This window comes from Aquarana catesbeiana, linkage group LG03, assembly GCF_042186555.1.
Source record: "Aquarana catesbeiana isolate 2022-GZ linkage group LG03, ASM4218655v1, whole genome shotgun sequence".
NCBI lineage: Eukaryota > Metazoa > Chordata > Amphibia > Anura > Ranidae > Aquarana > Aquarana catesbeiana.
Genome location: NC_133326.1, coordinates 66,882,958 through 66,901,094, shown reverse-complemented (window position 1 = coordinate 66,901,094; position 18,137 = coordinate 66,882,958). Strand labels below are relative to the sequence as shown.

Sequence of the window (18,137 nt, the reverse complement as noted above, 5' to 3'; positions counted from 1 at the left end):
CATCAGAGCAAAGGTTTTCTGGGGGGGGGTTTTGCTGGTAGATGAGGGGCGTGCCTATTTCTTTTATGAATTTTAGGAAGGGGGTGGGTCTTTCCGTGGATTTGGTGTAGGTGACATAAGCATTGTAAATGACCAAATGATTAAGATAAATTGCAACTTTCTTATACTAGAAACAGGACCTCCTTGTTGCCAAATGGGGCTATAGCCCCCGTGTAAAGATTATAATCTTGGATGCATGCAGGTTTTTGAACAGGACAGTGTCTTCTGGGACTCTTGACTGAGGTGTCATTATGGATGGTGGACAGCATGTATATATCCCTCTTATCCTTCCACTTCAAGGCCAGCACTTTTTCGTTTCTCAAACTTGCTGATTCCCCCCGTCTTAGCCTTGTGTTCACTAAAGATTGTGGGAAGCCCTTTCTATTCTTTCTGGAGGTACCACTGGCCCTTTTTTTTTTTGCACGGTGTAGGTGTCGAAAAAGGGGTGGACTGGTATAAAAGTTATCGAGGTAGAAGTGATAACCTTTTTGCAAAAGTGGGTAATCCAGGTCCCATACAATTTTTTCCAGTTGTGCCAATGTAGGTCAGGCACTCAGGGGGCTGGAGCTGGGAATCTCTTCCTTCGTATATGCGAACGCATACAGATATCCCGTGACTCTTTCACATAGCTTATAGAATTTGATTCCATATCTGCCCCTTTTGCTTGGAATATATTGTTTTATTCCTAGCCAGCCAGTAAAGTGTACAAGGGACTCATCCACACTTGTATTTTGATCAGGGACATAAAGTTCAGCAAATCTTTGAGGGAAAAAAATTATAAGTGGGTGAGTCTTGTATAATGTGTCATAGTTAGGATGATCTCGGGGAGGGCACTGGGTATGTGGAAGTGAAGGAAGCGCATAATAATCTTATAGGGGGACCTGGGCATTACAGGAGAATAAATGGGCATGGGGTGGGTGGACCAGTAGGCACGTCCTTCATTTTTTTTTTTTAGTAAGCCCCATGTTAAGGGTGAGGCGCATAAACAATTTGAACTCTTAACTCATACGGATGGGCATAGGATGAACCGGGTTTGTTAGCAATATACTGCTGGGCAAATAGATTTGTCTAGTCCACAATAAATTGGAGTAAAGTGTTGGGCAAAAATAAATTTAAAATCTATTTCAGATTTTTTTTTTAGTATTGGCTGCACACCTGGCTGTGCGGTGAAAGGGGAAATGCTTGCTGATCGCGAGTTGGAAGGCAGCCATGTTGGGTTGGCAAGAGCATCTGGGAGGTATGTATTGGCCCTGAGTGTTGGAGGATTTGACACTCCAGTGCTGGTACTTGGGGGATTTCACACTCCATTGCTGGTACTTGGGGGATGTGATACTCCAGCAATGATACTGGGTCTGGGCAATTCTTCCTGGGGTCTATCGCTGGTGGCTGCCTGGTTTTCAGAGCACAATAGGAGGCCTTTTAGGAGAGACCTTTTCTTCCTCCGATTCAGTCGCCGATCCATTGCTTTTGATGGGTTCCAACACCAAATTGGAATCTGACTGTGAGAACTCTCCGCTGTTCTCATCAGTCATGCTTAGGATCTGAAACGCCTCCTCACTGGTATAAACTTTTTTGGACATGGCTGTGACTGCCTGATGGTGGCTGTGTGACGGGTACTCTGGTGATGGAAGGCTGTAGGACAGGTAATCTGGTAATGGTGGCTTTGTGACAGGTACTTTGGTGATGGTGGCTGTGTGATGGGTACTCTGGTGATGGGCGGCTGCGTGACGGCTGTTCTTGTGTTGGTGCACTGCTGACGGTTACTGATGTGCGACAGGTGCACTGTGTGTGAGAAGAGAAGACCTGAGAACAGCCAGTTACAGCTCTGTGTTTACATGTGATCGACTGTGAATGAACGCAGCCGATCAGGTCGTAAACAGCCATGGTCATTGGCTGTTTACCACGATCGGTGACAAGCTGTGTCCTGGTGACATGCCAGCACTGACATTGCCGTGCTGCATGCTCCCAAACACGTGCATGCTCAGTTGAAATTGGGGCGATGTCATATTACGGCATTCTAGAACGAGAGCCGCCCCGCTCCACCGTCATATTACTATGCGGGAGGCAGTTCATGTGTGTTGGTGTGCGTTGCATCCATGTGTTATGGCGGTGTACCCATATATTTCTATTGGGCCCCCAACACACATCAACACAGCAAACAACACACATTCACCATACACCAGTAAACACCTGCAAAGCATTTTGATGTATAGGACAAAAACAGTTTATGTTTAGATGTGAAATGCATGTGCCCCAACTCATGTCAATTCATGAAGAAATGCATATTAATGGACGCTGTAGCACTCGTGCATTGGTGTAAAGGCCCGTAAAAGCATATATTAAAACAAAACTGCAATCTATTGAAGCCTACAGTCCTTAAGCCGGCCATAGACGATTTGAATCTCGGGCAGTTCAGCAGGGATTGGTCACCTGTCATCTCCATTACATAGGGGAGGGGGTAATGGGATTAATAGTTTATGCAAATGAGATAACACTGTTTATGCTTCCAGGTCACCTCACTAGTGTGGCATGAATACTGCATTTCTGGCAAGATCAACAGGTTTTTTCTGTACTTGCTAAAAATGTTTTAATCTAAAAAAAGAAAACCTATACAGCCACCATGTATAAGGACTGGTAAACTGCAATATTTTATGTTTTTTTGTTATTTTTTGTGTTAATTTTATTGCACATGCTCATCTGGAGACACGCAATACCTAAAACTGTAACTGTTGAGTTTACTGTTAATACTGACTTTTTGATTTCATTTAAGTATTTTGAACAGGAGAGTGAGTGCAACCTGGAGATCCCTCGGGGGAGTTGTGAAATTCCGTACTTTTCAGTGTTCTAGCAAGCAATAAGGCTTTGACAACTGTGCTGTAGGTGACAGTTCAAACTATTGTTCAGTAAAGATAAAACGTACCACAGAGTAAATTATTTATTTTTTATAAACTCATGCAACAGCATATATATTTTGCAAAGACAGAATTTCCCTTTTTTTCAATATGTCCATTGTGCAGTCTTAACGCCGTCCTGTTACGTTATGCCATGTTATGTGCCAAAGGACAAACATTTCAGAAATACTATTTTTTTTTTTTTTTTTAAGAAAGCAGTACGGCTTCATACGCTTTGCTAAAGAGGAACTGAGAAAAATAAATCTCTTTTTTTTTATTAGGAAAAACCTTTTTTTATGGCCAGTACATTTAAAATCTAAGCATCTTGACTTTTTTAATCCATAACCACTTCAGCTCTGGAAGATTTACTATCCTTCACGACCAGGCCATTTTTTGCGATCCGGCACTGCGTTACTTTAACTGACAATTGCGCAGTCTTGTGACGCTGTACCCAAATAGAATTAATGTTCTTTTTCCCAAAAATAGAGCTTTCTTTTGGTGGTATTTGATCACCTCTGTGGTTTTTATTTTTTGCGCTATAAGCAAAAAAAGACCGACAATTTTGGAAAAAAAAACAATATTTTTTACTTTCTGCTATAAAACACACACCTAGTAAAAAAATCTAATTTTTTCATCAGTTTAGACCAGGGGTCTCAAACCAGCGTCCCTCCAGCTTTTGCAAAACTACAAGTCCCATCACGCCTCTGCCTGTGGGAGTCATGCTTGTAACTGCCTCATGGGACTTCTAGTATTACAACAGCTGGAGGGCGACCAGTTTGAGACCCCTGGTTTAGACCAATATGTATTTTACTACGTGTTTTTGGTAAAAAAAAAAAATCCCAATAAGCATATATTGATTGGTTTGCGATGGGATATTTTTATGGAATTTTTATTTATTTTTAAAATGTTTTACTAGTAATGACAGCAATCAGCGACTTATAGCGGGACTGTGATATTGCAGCGGACAAATCGGACACTAAGTGACACTTGTGACACTTTATTTGGGGGCCAATGACACCAATACAGTGATCAGTGCTCAAAAATATGCACGGTCGCTGTACTAATGACACTGGCAGGGAAGGGGTTAACATCAGGGGTGATCAGAGGGTTAAATGTGTCCCTAGTTGTACTGTGGGAAGACAGAGATCTGTGTTCCTGCTTAGCAGAAACACAGGATCTCTGTCTTCCCTTGTCACGGAAAGGCGATTTGCCTAGTTTACAAAGGCAGAACGCCGTTCTGCCTCTCTCAGGAACGATCGGTGAGTCCCGGCGGACAGGTCCGCTGGACCTGCTGATTGGCTCCCGCTGTGTCCAATCACAGCGGGAGTTGGTCATCATGGTGCACCTCCACAGACCCGGAAGTGCATAATCATGTACCTGTAGGTGCTGTTGCCCCGCAGTACATATACGTGGGGTGGTAAGCAAGTGGTTAAAAAAAAAATACAGCATTTTCTAATCCTCTATTTGTTCCCTTTGTAGACACTGCTCCACTTTTTGACTCGTGCCTGAATTCTGTGTCTCTTAGGCTGGCCATACATTATACAGTTTTCTTATTCAGTTTGCTTTAGAAGTAATGTAGGGTCTGCCTGGTTGCATATAAATTGAAAGTGTTTAGATTTGACTTCATATTATATGGTTTTGGTAAATCTAAAGAAAATTGTACAGGACAATTATATAATGTATGGCCAGCCTAAGTTTTCTTTCTTTTCAGTAGCATGCACTCCCATAATGTGGAAAGGGAGTTTAATAAAAAGAATGTTTGGCTATGAATTTAAGGTTTGTTCATGTCAGATGCAGTCCAGTGCATTTTTATTCTGCATCACAAATGCATGGACAGAGTTTAACATGGATTCCAATGGCCCTAGTTCACACAGTGCTTTCCAGTGTAGTCAACAAAAGTAGAACATGATGTATTCCTTCTGTATGGAATGCATCTGAGATTAAGAAAAAAAAGAAAACGCATCAAAATTGCACTGGAACACATAAAAAATGTGCATGCAGAAACACATCCAGAAAGTAGAAATTGTGGTGTAAACTGGCCTTTAATGTAAGAAAAATTTAAAAGACATGTAAGTCTCTCTCTTATTTTAAAACATGTTTACTGAAAGCTTACATATCATATAGTTACATAGGCTGAAAAAAGACACAAGTCCACCTAGTTCAACTAACAGAAAAAAAAACAGCTAATAGAAAACATCCATAGCCACAATCCTCTACCCGCAGTTGATCCAGAGGAAGTTAAAAAAAAGAAATGACCCAGTTTGCTCCAGCTGGGGGAAAAAAACTCCTTCCTGATCCCCCAGGAGGCAATTGGATATTCCCTGGATCAACTACCCCTGGTGTTATTACCTATAAATGTTAGTATTCAGTTATACAGTATTTTATGCATTTATGCGTGCATCCGACTTTTTTTTTCTTAAACAATATACTGAGCTGGCCAGAACCAGCTCTTGAGGGAGTCTTTCACATTTTCACAGCACTTACTGTGAAGCAGCCTTTCCATATGTGGAAGTTAAATAAATCTCTTTTCCTCCAGATGTTAAGAGTGCCCCCTTGTAATGACCTGAAAGTGAATAACTCAATACAAAGTTCACTATATGGATTTGTACATGTTGATCGTATCCCCCCTAATCTCCTCTTCTCTTTCCCCATAGCTGAGCTCCTCCATGCTTCTTATCAGTTTGCCTTCTCTGCACCTTCTCCAGTTCCCCCATGTCCATTTTGTGAACAGATGCCAAAAACTGAACTGCATATTCCCAATATTCCAACACAAAGATTAACAAAGATCTAAAGGAGGGTACACTTAGGGCTCTTTTACACTTGCTCTTGGGGCTGGGGTAAAATTCTGGTGGATGAGCTGCATTTTTACCACCTCCCCAAAGGTGGGGGGGACAGCCAAATTATCAAAAGTCTCTGAAAAGCAATCTGCTTTGGATTTCCTGCGACCTGGGACATATCATATGTTGGGTTAAGCTCAGCTGCTGCAGTGGTAGGGGGACAGAGAGCTTTTTGCCTGCAGAGATCTTGAAAAAGGGACAGTGCTTATTTCTGTGATGTTGGGAGCACACCCAAAGTACAATGCATCCCATTCTAAGTGCTACTGCATTAAAGGTCACTTCTAACACAACAATGCTTACTGCGTTGTACATTTTAATAGACTTTATCTCAGGAGGGGAGAAAGGAGAGGATGCAGATTTTCAGACAATTTTTTTTGGCCCTAGTCAATGAGGACGCTTGACGTTGTTGAGTGAGCATGTGTACTGTGTGGCCATCGCATTCAAAATAACTGAGCGAGTAGAGCAAAAAATCTGCATCAAATTTTACATTACGCTTGAACATTCCTCAGTGGAAACTATTCAGATGATTGAGAAGGCTTTTGGAGATGATTACAGTGAGTGCAGCGCAAATAAAGGTGTGGCACAAATGCTTTAAAGATGGTTGAGAATCTTTTAAAAGTGATCCACATTCTGGAAGGCGTGCAACAAGCAGAACACCGGAGAATGTTGAACGTGTAGTGGCTATAGTCAACAGAGCTTGGAGACTGACAGTGCCAAAACTAGAAGGTGATCTGGGGATTCCAAAAACAACCGAGATGGTGACGCAAGATCCTGTGGAAGAGGCACTAGGGGAACTGTGTGAGGTCCCAAGGTGCCCTTTTTTGAAGAGGACTAAGGTGTCATTGTACAATGTATCTTGTATCTTCTTCAATAGATTACTCTATTTTTCATATTACATGGCTGGATACATTTTGGATAGACCTAATATATACCACTGTGACAGTGCTGGAAAAGTTACGTGAAAAGAGGTAACCATATAGCAGCCATTATAAATCTCTGGAAGAAATATAATAAAGTTTGCTTCTCCCTTAGTTCCAGTCTAGATAGAGTATGAAGATAGAGTTTTCAAGTAGTTTTCAAAATAGCGATGTATGTGGGTTATAAAATGTTCCCCTAAGGCTGGGTTCACACTGTCGCATGGAGCGTCTCATAGCAGGGGTCCGGTGCGTCCCCATTCTTGGTTTCTGGTCCGATTTCAGTCTGAATTTTTGGCTGTATTTGGACCTGAAAGAACCAGAAGACTCACTGGACTTCTATGTAATTTGCTCCAGAGCCGCTCCAGAGATGTGTAAACCGGCTCCCTAGATAGCCGGTCACAATCTCCTGACATGCAAATTCTTGAACCCACATCCAATTCGCAATAGTGTGAATCCAACCTAAAAGTGCAGCATACAATTTCTGAGCTGGGATGAGGCAGGAATGTGTCATAGGAATATATTTAACCACTTGCCAACCGTCTCACGCCAATTTACGACTGCAGAATGGCACGGGCAGGCAATAGGGCATACCCGTACGTCCCTTTGAATTTGCCGCTTAGTGGGCGTGCGGGTCCCGCAAACTCGATGTTCGCTGGTGGCCTACGATTGCGGCGAGGAGAGGCAGAACGGGGAGATGCCTATGTAAACAAGGCATTTCCCTGTTCTGCCTAGCAACATGACAGGGATCTACTGCTCCCTGTCATCGGGAGCAGTGATCTCTGTCATGTTGTAGTGAGCCCATCCCCCTACAGTTAGAACACATCCAGGGAACACACTTAACCCCTTGATCGCCCCCTAGTGTTTAACGCCTTCCCTGCCAGTGCCATTTATACAGTAATCAGTGGCTATTTGTAGCTCTGATCGCTGTATAAATGTCAGTGGTCCTAAAATAGTGTCAAAAGTGTCTGATCTGTCCGCCATAATGTTGCAGTCCCGACAAAAATTGCAGATCGCCGCCATTACTAGTAAAAAAAATAATAATAATAATAAAAATGCCATAAATTTATCCCCTATTTTGTAGACGCTATAACTTTTTCGCAAACCAATCTACACATTTTTTTACCAAAATTATGTAGAAGAATAAATATCGGCCTAAACTGTGGAAGAAATTTTTTTATGTATTTTTTGGGGATTTTTATTATAGCAAAACGTAAACAATATTGCTTTTTTTCCAAAATTGTCGCTCTTTTTTTGTTTATAGCGCAAAAAATAAAAACCGCAGAGTTGATCAAATACCACCAAAAGAAAGCTCTATTTGTGTGAAAAAAAAGGACGTCAATTTTGTTTGGGTACAATGTCGCACGACCGCGCAATTGTCAGTTAAAACGATGCAGTGCCGTATCGCAAAAAATGGCCTGGTCATTGAGCAGCCAAATCTTTTGGGGCTGAAGTGGTTAACGCTGGTCTGAGCTGTGGGCAGCAATGGATGCTATGGTGTTGGTCAGTGTAAGCGGTTCTAGGTGAGTGTCTGTGATTTGATCTTGGCTACTGAGACCTTTTCATCGTTGATGAGGTTTTTAGTGAAGTTTATTATCTGTATCTATATGCATACTTTATAGAATGTCTAGCTAAAAAGTTGGTATTGGAGGTGAAGAAGACTGATGGCCATGTAATATAGGGTAACCTATACGGACCTCAGAATACTGTTCTGTTGGTGAGTTTTAAATCTGTGATAATTTATAATGGATTTGTTTCCTCATCTATAGTAGTATAATGTTTGACTAATTGGATCTACCTGATTATATATCACTATCTTTTGATTAACTTTAGATCAGTTTCAGCATATTAACCTGTCAAGGAGACACAGATATCCTGTTTTTTGACACCATTATTGATTGCCACCTTAATACCAATAAGGTATATATTGTTTTGTTTTGGTTTCATTCTGTTTGGTGTTAATGATAAGAGAATGAACTCAGCATTTGAGATACTGATTATGCTTTGTATTTAGTTTTCTTAGGGGCTATCTTGATAAACTAGTCAGTCTAGAAATATTGCGAACTGGTGGCCGATTCCTCTACTTTGTACCTATTTTGAGTTCCAGGATCTAGTAAGTATTACATCACCATAGCTATGGTTGATAGCGTATACTTTGTATTTCGTATAATGGGGTCATTTAGTTAAAACTGTTTATTTATTGGTTGATTTATTTAGAGAGGACACTGCTGTTCAGATCTCCTCCGAATGACATGGCACACCATTCTGTATGAGAGCTCTTCTTAATTTGTACGTGGCACTCCTGACACATTTTATCTCTTTATATGTATATGGGGATATACTGGCACACTGTTATGCTGCACTTTTCATCTGATAAAAACGTGATAGTTTCCTCTTTTCATTCCTATATAGGATCTCTGTTTGTAGTCAAGGGAATCAGGTCCTGAGGAAGCATAAAGCGAAACATTGACCTTAATTTTGTTTGGGTACAACGTCGCACGACCACGCAATTGTCAGCTTAAGCGCCGCAGTGCCGAATCGCAAAAAATGCTCTGGTCAGGAAGGGGGTGAAATGGTACCTGAACATTTGCCGTTGTGGCAAGTAGCAAGGTTATTAGAATTTAAGAGAGCTTCCCCAAAATGGTGATATTGCCGTGCGTGCATAGATGCGTGCTAGTGACATAACTTATGGCAAGTAGGATGGTTGCATTGATGATCTATGCTTAATTAAGAAAGATTTACCACTGAACAATTTTGGTTCAACTCAAAATGGCGCCGCTACTTCGTGCACGATTGGTGATGATACACAGTCAGTGACTGCCAGATTACCTGGCATAGCAGAATGATAAGAACATGTGCAAGTGGAATTGAGGGAGTGATTCCTAGCAGAGCCTCCCGCTCACTCTCACTATCATGCCAAACCCACCTCCCACCCATTTTTTACATTCTCCTCCATTCCAACCCAACCTTAAGTGTTCTGAAATGGGCACACCTTTGGTAGTATACAGTATATTATATTCTTATATACAGTTATTTAACTCTTGGTTTGTAATAAGTTATAAAAAAAGAATTTTTTTTTAATATACTGCTGTTTAGAAAATTACTAAAGGTAGAAATACAAGCCATATAATAAAAAAAAAATCTTCACTCTAACTTACTAGATTTTTTGTTTGCATCGAAGATGTCAATTTATTTTGTGCCTGTTTCTTGATCTGACTCATTTTGTATTACATCTTAGAAACCGTTAAGTACGTCAGTGCTGCTTGGATATAATTTGTGTTGATTTGAGTGGGTGTTATTGACCAGTTCTCGTACATATTGCAAGGCATGTTGATTAATCATGTAATATATGGTTGTGACATAGTTAACCCTTTCAATTTTTTGTAATCTGAGTGCCCCATGGAAAATTGTAACATCTGGCCTGGAAAAATAGTTGCACAGCACTAATTTAAAGCCCTAAATTTTTTCTTCAATTTACAGTAATATTTTGCAACAATGCTGTTTCTCAGTAATTTTAACTAATTTTTGCACAGTTTGTTTTGTTTTCCGAACCATGGAAAGGTATACCAATATATTGGTAACTATTTTTAGAGATCTAGACTCACTGTTCTTTGCTTTTTATAGGCTGTATAAAGTGTATAAGTGTATAAAGTGTTTTTAAGTTTCTAGGCATCCATCCCAGAGTTTAGCTTTTCTCTTTTTGAGTTCAGTTGTTAGCAAACTTCTCTGGTAATGTATATAACCTAATCTCACTCCCTAATCTAATATGAATCAGGCTGAAAAACTCCCATCTCAAATAAGGAGTAATAAAATAAGGTCAGAATTCATGTGGTACTAGACTCATATTTTATGTGGGTGTAATGACAACGCGCGAGTAATTTATGACAAGTCTACCCTACACATTACAACCCCCCCTCTTTTTTTTTTCTTTGATGAAACTTGCCACCATATTACAGAACATATGTACAACTGGCTAATTAGGATTTAGCATGCAAACTAAAAACAGATGGAGATTATCATTCATCTTCATTGTAATATGCAGTTTACATAGAATAAATCTACATATGTTGTTGGTTGAGTAGACGCAAACCTAATCAAATAAAGAGGGTTATATACTAAAGGAGGTATTTGCATGTTTTATAATCTGGCGACTACCCATACAGGGGCCAATAATTGGGCAGATACAACTATGTTGGACCCACTGTGCCAACGCTTACCCTGTACATGGATTAATGATAACTTCCATGATACTCACTGGTTGAAACATCCTAGTGTACATAATCATTGTTAGTTTGCATCTGTTTTCTCCCACATGAAAATAAGGTTTAGATTGGACTTTGATAGTTTTTTTAGTCTCAAACAGTGATGAGTGATAAACTGCAGCTTCATATTACCAAAGAAGGTAGGAAGTGAGGACCCGATTTTTTTCTAATTTACACTTTTTTAAGACACAGGTTACAGATAGGCTGCAAGAAAAAGTGGTTCTAGCTATTTATGTATGCACAGCTGCGCTTCCTCAGGGCAGGAAGGGCTGCATACTTCAGCACACCATGTTTACCCACTTCAATCCAGGGCACTTTCGCACCTTCCTGCCCAGGCCAATTTTCAGCTTTCAGTGCTGTCACTTTTTAAATGACAATTGCGCGGTCATGCTACACTGTACCCAAGCTAAATTTTTATCATTTTGTTCCCACAAATAGATATTTCTTTTGGTGGTATTTGATCACATCTGCGTTTTTTTTTTTTTGATAAACGAATAAAAAAAAGACCGAAAATTTTGAAAAACAAAAGTTTTTCTTTGTTTTTGTTATAAAATTTTGTAAATAAGTAAGTTTTCTCCTTCACTGATGGGCACTGATAAACTGCACTGATGGGCACTGATATGGCTGCACCGATGAGGTGGCACTGATGGGCACTGACAATGGGTACTTATAGGCGGCACTGATATGGCGGCACCGATGAGGTGGCACTGATATGCGGCACTGATGGGCATTGATAGGCCGCACTGATAGGTGGCCCTGATATGCGGCACTGATGGGCATTGATAGGCGGCACTGGGCACTCATAAGTGGCACTGATGGGCACTGAAAGGCTGCACTGATGGTTACTTATGGGTGGCACTGATAGACGGCACTGAAAGGCGGCACTGATGGGCACTGATGGGCATTGATGGGCACTGATGGCTGGCACTGATAGATTTAACTGATAGGCATCACTGGTGGCACTGGCAGGCATTTTACTTTGGCACTGATTGGCAGCTGCTTGGGCACTGATTGGCATTTCCCTGGTGGTCTAGGGTGACATACCTAGTGATCCAGTGTGGTGGCCATCCCTGGTGGTCCTGGCGGCATCCTGGTGGTCCTGGGGGGGCATCCGAGGGATAAACAATCAGCACAGACCCCCCCTGTCAGGAGAGCAGCCGATCAGCTCTCCTCTACTCGCGTCTGTCAGACGCGAGTAAGGAAAAGCCGATCAACGTCTCTTCCTGTTTACATCATGATCAGCCATGATTGGACACGGCTGATCACTTGGTAAAGAGTCTCGGTCAGAGACTGTTTACCTAGATCATAGTTGCGCTGCTGGGGGTGCACTGCGGCTTGATATCCTGAAAGACGTCATATGATATGAAGATGTTAGGATATTGCAACCACTTTGTCAGCGTCATTTTGTTATATGGCAGGCGGCAAGTGGTTAAAAATCCTTTTATCTGCTGGATCCTGATTTGAACAGGCTTCACCCTCTTCAGTCAGAACCCAGATGTGTTATTAAAGTGGTTGTTAAGCCACTTTATGTACTTTATACCATCCTCTGTGTTTAATAATTCTATGTGCCCCTGTGACTGGGTTTTATAAAAATAAGCTGTTCTTTACCTGTTTTCAGAGTGCCGATCGGCACTCACGTGACCCGCCGCCTCTCTGCTTTCCTGGTCTGACAGCTTCAGCGGACGGGGCCGACAAACCCCCACTGATGTAAGTCGGGAGGGGAGGAGGAGAGAAAACAGGTAAAGAACGTCTTATTTTTTAAAAGGCACATACACAGGGGCATACAGGATTATTAAACACAGAGGATGGTATAAAACTTTTAATGAAACTTCAGCAGCAGGAGGGGAGGGGGTGGGCCCTGACACACGAGCTGACAGGCAGGGAGGGAGGGGGTGAGGGGGTAGAGGAGAGACAGAAGACAGCGGATGACAGAGGCACGTAAACTGACCACGGTGTCAGGGCTCAGCAGCTATGATAAAACGTGGTCAGTTTACAGGGAGGAGGGCATAGCCAGGCAGTATCAGCCAGGTTTTTTAGGTGATAGAAGGGGCCATATTACACAGCACATGCACTGTGCAGTATAACATGTTTTAAGGGAACAGGATCAATATATATATATATATATATATATATATATATATATATATATATATATATATATATATATAATATTTTAAGGGTAAAAAATGCTTTAATTGGTGTAGGGCTTATGGCTATATTGATATATGGCGGTAGAAATGTTATACCCCAAGAGAATACTCCTGCCAATTGAAAACTTACAGAGCTTTATCTCAATTGGATTGTGCTCTGGCCACCCCTGATCTGTTACCATATGCCACATAAATTGTTTTTTGTTCCGCATACTTTCAGATCACTCCCCCCCTCTGTCCTTGGAACTTTTCCATAAGCCTTCCTTCCGCATGTGGAGACTAAGCTCTCTTTGATTATGTAATGATGCAGAGCAGGAGAGAGTGCACAAGGATATGTCAACTTTTTTTGGGACCTCAATGCAGATTTTCCTAAACTACCCACTACCTGGGGCGCTTTCAAGGCAGTAACTAGGGGTGCCTTCTTCAATCGTATTGCCTCTCACGGTCCTTTAATAAAATGCAGGACGACACACTCCTAAATGAATTTCCAGCTAAACGGCAATACATTGCTGATCCCTCTCCCTGCCACCAAGCAATATTAGCCACCTTACACTTGATCTTTCAGTTGCAGGAGGCTAAATTGACTCAAAAAATCTTTTATATCATTCTGCCAGAATAGCTAAGCATGGTGAGAAGAATGGAAAAGCCTTGACATTTCCCCTATTTCTGATATTTTTAGTCCAGTGGAAGCGCTGGTTTCTGGTCCTCTAGAGATCAGTGCTGCTTTTGTCTATTTTTATAAGCATTTGTACCAAGACAAAACCCCCCTTTTGACCTTCCCATTGTCAACACCCTTATTTCTCCCCTATCCCTACCTTCCCTTACCCCAATTCAATGACAGATGTTAGACAACCCTATTATGTTGGATGAGATATCTGCTTGTATGAGCAATCTCCCTTTCAATACGAGCCCTGGACTAGATGGGTTACCAGTGAAATGAAGCAGGGTCAACACTGGCTATTTGACCCCTTCTCTGCTGCCCTTGACATGGAATAAAACATCTGCCTTTCAAATTGGTCCCTCTTTCCAATATGACCATGTCCAGCTCTCTAATTTGAAAGTTACAGACCATCTGAAATACATGGGTAGTAATGTGCATAATGGCTTTACTAAATTCTCACCACTTAATGCTAATCTTATATTTGCATAAATGGAAATGGATCTTATCCTCACTGGCAGCATTAACCTGAATAAAATTTTATTTCTCCCAAAAATTTTGTACGTTCTTCATTCTGCACCAATTTTTCTTCCACTTACGTTTTTTTTTGGCGTATTGACTGTCATTTTCTCCTTTATCTGGAAAAACACTTGCTACAGCATCCAAATAAAATAGTAAAAAAATACCTAGATCAAGGTTTGATCTAGGTCAGTGCCAGGGTTAGTGTTTGGGTCAAAATTGAGGGTCAGTATACGAGTGCACGTGGTCTGCGAGTGCTTGTAGGCCGTGAGTGCATGTGGTCTGCGAGTGCACATGGGCGGCGAGTACCTGTGTATTGTATTGTTGAGTATTAGTATGAGGAAGCTAGTTGTTAGGTCATTTGGACAGGGTATAATCCCCAATCCTCATTAAATTAGTAGGTACGGTGCCCGGCGGGTGTGGAGATGCGACTCAGCGTACATCTTGCAGCATGTATGTGTTCCTTGATCATCTGATCGAGGGCGAATACTACTGCGCAAAATGTAAGCACATTGTTTCCCTTGAAGCCCAGGTTCTGAATCTAGGGAAGCAACTGTCAGCACTGAGAAGACCCTCCATGCTAAAGGAGAGCCAGGAATGTACTCGACAGGTGCCGGCAGGGGCCAGCACAGAGGAGGGTGGAGACAAAGAGGTGCAGGCAGTAATAACGAGTAGATGGGTGACAGTCAGGAAGTATAGAGGGGGAATTGCCAGAGAGGCCAATCCTGGGCTGGAGCATCCCAATAAGTACACTCCATTGAGTGACATTGGTGAAAGCGGTCAGGGACCAACACTGCTGGAGCTGAGGGACTCTCCTAGCTGCCAGGGGGATGAACTCCTCCAGTGAGAGTGGGGGGGAAGCGAAGGGAAAGGATAGACAGATTCTGGTGGTAGGAGACTCAGTTCTTAGAAGGACAGAGAGGGCAATCTGTCACAAAGACCTGAAGCGCCGTACTGTATGCTGTCTACCAGGCGCTCGGGTTCTGCACATCACGGGTCTGGTGGACAGATTACTGGGAGGGACTGGGGAAGACCCGGCTGTCATGGTGCACGTTGGCACCAATGACAAAGTCAGAGGCAGATGGAGTGTCCTAAAGAACGACTTAGGAGCTAAACAAAAGGACCTCCAAGGTAGTAGTCTCAGGAATATTACCAGTACATCGAGCCACACCAGAAAGGCAGAGTTAGATTAGGGAAGTAAAAAAGTGGCTGACGAGCTGGTGTAGTAAGGAGTGGTTTGGGTTCCTGGAGAACTGGGCCGACTTCTCAGTCGGTCCCCAGTTCTATAGAAGGGATGGACTGCACCTAAATGAGGAGGGTGCAGATCTGCTGGGAGTAAAGATGGCCGAAAAAGTTAGAGGGGTTTTTAAACTAGGCGACGGGGGGAGGGTTCAGAGGTAGAGATAGTCAGCGCAGAATATATTCCACAGGGTAGTATTGGGGGCATTATTGATAGGTTGACTAAAGCACACATTTAAAGTGCAGAGAAGGCCAACCAAACTGATAAGAGACATGGAGGAGCTCAGCTATGAGGAAAGATTAGAGGAACTGTATTTATTCACTCTTGAGAAGAGGAGATTAAGGGGGGGATATGATCACCATGTATAAATATATAAGGGGTCCATATAGTAAACTTGGTGTTGAGTTGTTCACTGTACGGTCAACACTGAGGACAAGGGGGCACTCTTTACATCTAGAGGAAAAGAGATTTCATCTCCAAATAAGGAAAGGTTTCTTCACAGTAGGAGCTGTGAAAATGTTGAATAGACTCCCTCCAGAGGTGGTTCTGGCCAGCTCAGTAGATTGCTTTAAGAAAGACCTGGATTCATTCCTAAATGTACATAATATAACTGGGTGCTAACATTTATAGGTAAAGTTGATCCAGGGAAAATCCGATTGCCTCTGTGGGATCAGGAAGGAATTTTTTTCCCCTGCTGTAGCAAATTGGATCCTGCTTTTCTGGGGGGGGTTCACCTTCCTCTGGATCAACTGTGGGTATAGGCTTGGGTATATGGGATTGTATGATATTTTTTATTTTTTTTATTTTTTTTTTATGGTTGAACTAGATGGACTTGTGTCTTTCTTCAACCTGACTAACTATGTAACTATGTAACCCGAGGTAGGTATAGTAAAAAGTCCTATTTGCAACCTCGGAACACCCAATAAGAAGACAGTATGCGACTGGTCTAAACTATGTGGCATATTCACCAATGCCAGGAGCATGGTGGACAAGATAGGTGAACTAGAGATACTGTTGAACGAGGAGGATTTAGGTTTTGTGGGAATTTCAGAAACTTGGTTCAACAGCTCTCATGATTGGCTGGCAACCATTCAAGGGTAATCCCTTTATCGCAGGGATGGGGAGGGGGAAGGGTGTGCCTATATATCAAGAATAATGTACAAGTGAATGTGAGAGATTACATCAATAAGGGAGCTAGGGAGGAGGTGGAATCTGTATGGGTAGAGCTCAAAAGGGATGAAGCTAAGGGGAAAACTATACTGGGAGTATGCTGTAGGCCACATAACCTGAGGGAGGAGGGGGAGAAGGACCTCCTATCACAATTTGGATTAGCAGCAAACATGGGAAGTGTTATCATAATGGGGGATTTTGATTATCCAGACATAGACTGGGCAGAGGGAACCACACATTCGTCTAAGGCTCGCCAGTTCCTAAATGTCTTGCAGGACAATTCCATGGGTCAGATGGTAGACGCACAAACTAGAAACAAGGTGTTATTAGGTATACTGATTACCAACAATACAGACCTGATCACGGATGTGGAAATACGGGGCAATTTAGGAAACCGTGATCACAGGTTAATTGGCTTCAGTATAAATCACACAAATATCACAGAAAATCACAAAATATTTGACTCCTATTTGCTGCTAAAAAGCCCCGTGGGGAACTTTCCACTTTTTTCCTTTCAAAGATTATAATTGGGGTGTGCAGCCCTCTCAGACTCTCATATATGTGTCGCTCTATGATATAGTTCTCCTTTAACTTTTCCTAGATGTCACAAGATATGCAAATAGCATACGCTGGGGAAATGGATATACTCCAACAATTTTGGAATAATTATGCCTGTTACTTCTTGCATATTGGTATTGATCCCAATTTGGATTACTTATATAGGTTATAAAAAATAATTATTGCCATTCCAAATTATTATAGTTTAACATCGCCCATTTCACGCAGCCTGTTACAATCTTAGCCAGCACAACTACAATGGAGTTTGACAAATATTAATAAAATGTTTACTTTGAAAATTTGTAAAATACGTATGGTACATTAGGTGGTGGAACACGTTATTTAAGTGGAGCACTGAAAATGTGAAAAAGCATGCAGCGCTTTAAACACTGGATTGGAAGATTTTTTTTCTTCAATTTAAATTATTATTTTTTTAATATATATTCACAATCATAATGACTTTTTGCATATAAACATTTGTTTTTGTTTATGGTATTAACAATGAATGTTATGGATCTGCTAATGGATTCACATATGCATTGATAATGATTATTTGCACTCATATATTTGCAATTTAGCTAGCACCTCAACATAAAGTCAACATATATATTTTGGGCATAAACCTAAAATTGATGGCAGCAGCTGACTGGAAAGCACTAAAATGAATTTTATATTAAGGGGCGCCATTTTCTTCTCCTTTTTTTGATTTTTTTTTTCCAAGCTTGACCAATGTAACCAAGTATAAAATATAAAAGTATTAAATAAAGTATAAAATATCCACACCTGAAATTATTCTATCTTTTAAGAAATTTAACATGCCAAATCACATTGAAAATGTCTGTTTATCACTCTGAAAAAAAGAGGATCTAAATGGACTTTTAAGACAAACTCCAGCCAAA

At 41.4% G+C, this 18,137-nt stretch overlaps 1 protein-coding gene across 1 annotated transcript in view; it reads left to right on the top strand.

Annotated features, from left to right (window-relative positions):
• The window catches only part of GALK2 (galactokinase 2), a 311,651-nt gene that overhangs the window by 140,627 nt on the left and 152,887 nt on the right, over nt 1–18,137 (top strand). The gene's annotated exons all lie outside the window — the stretch shown is intronic.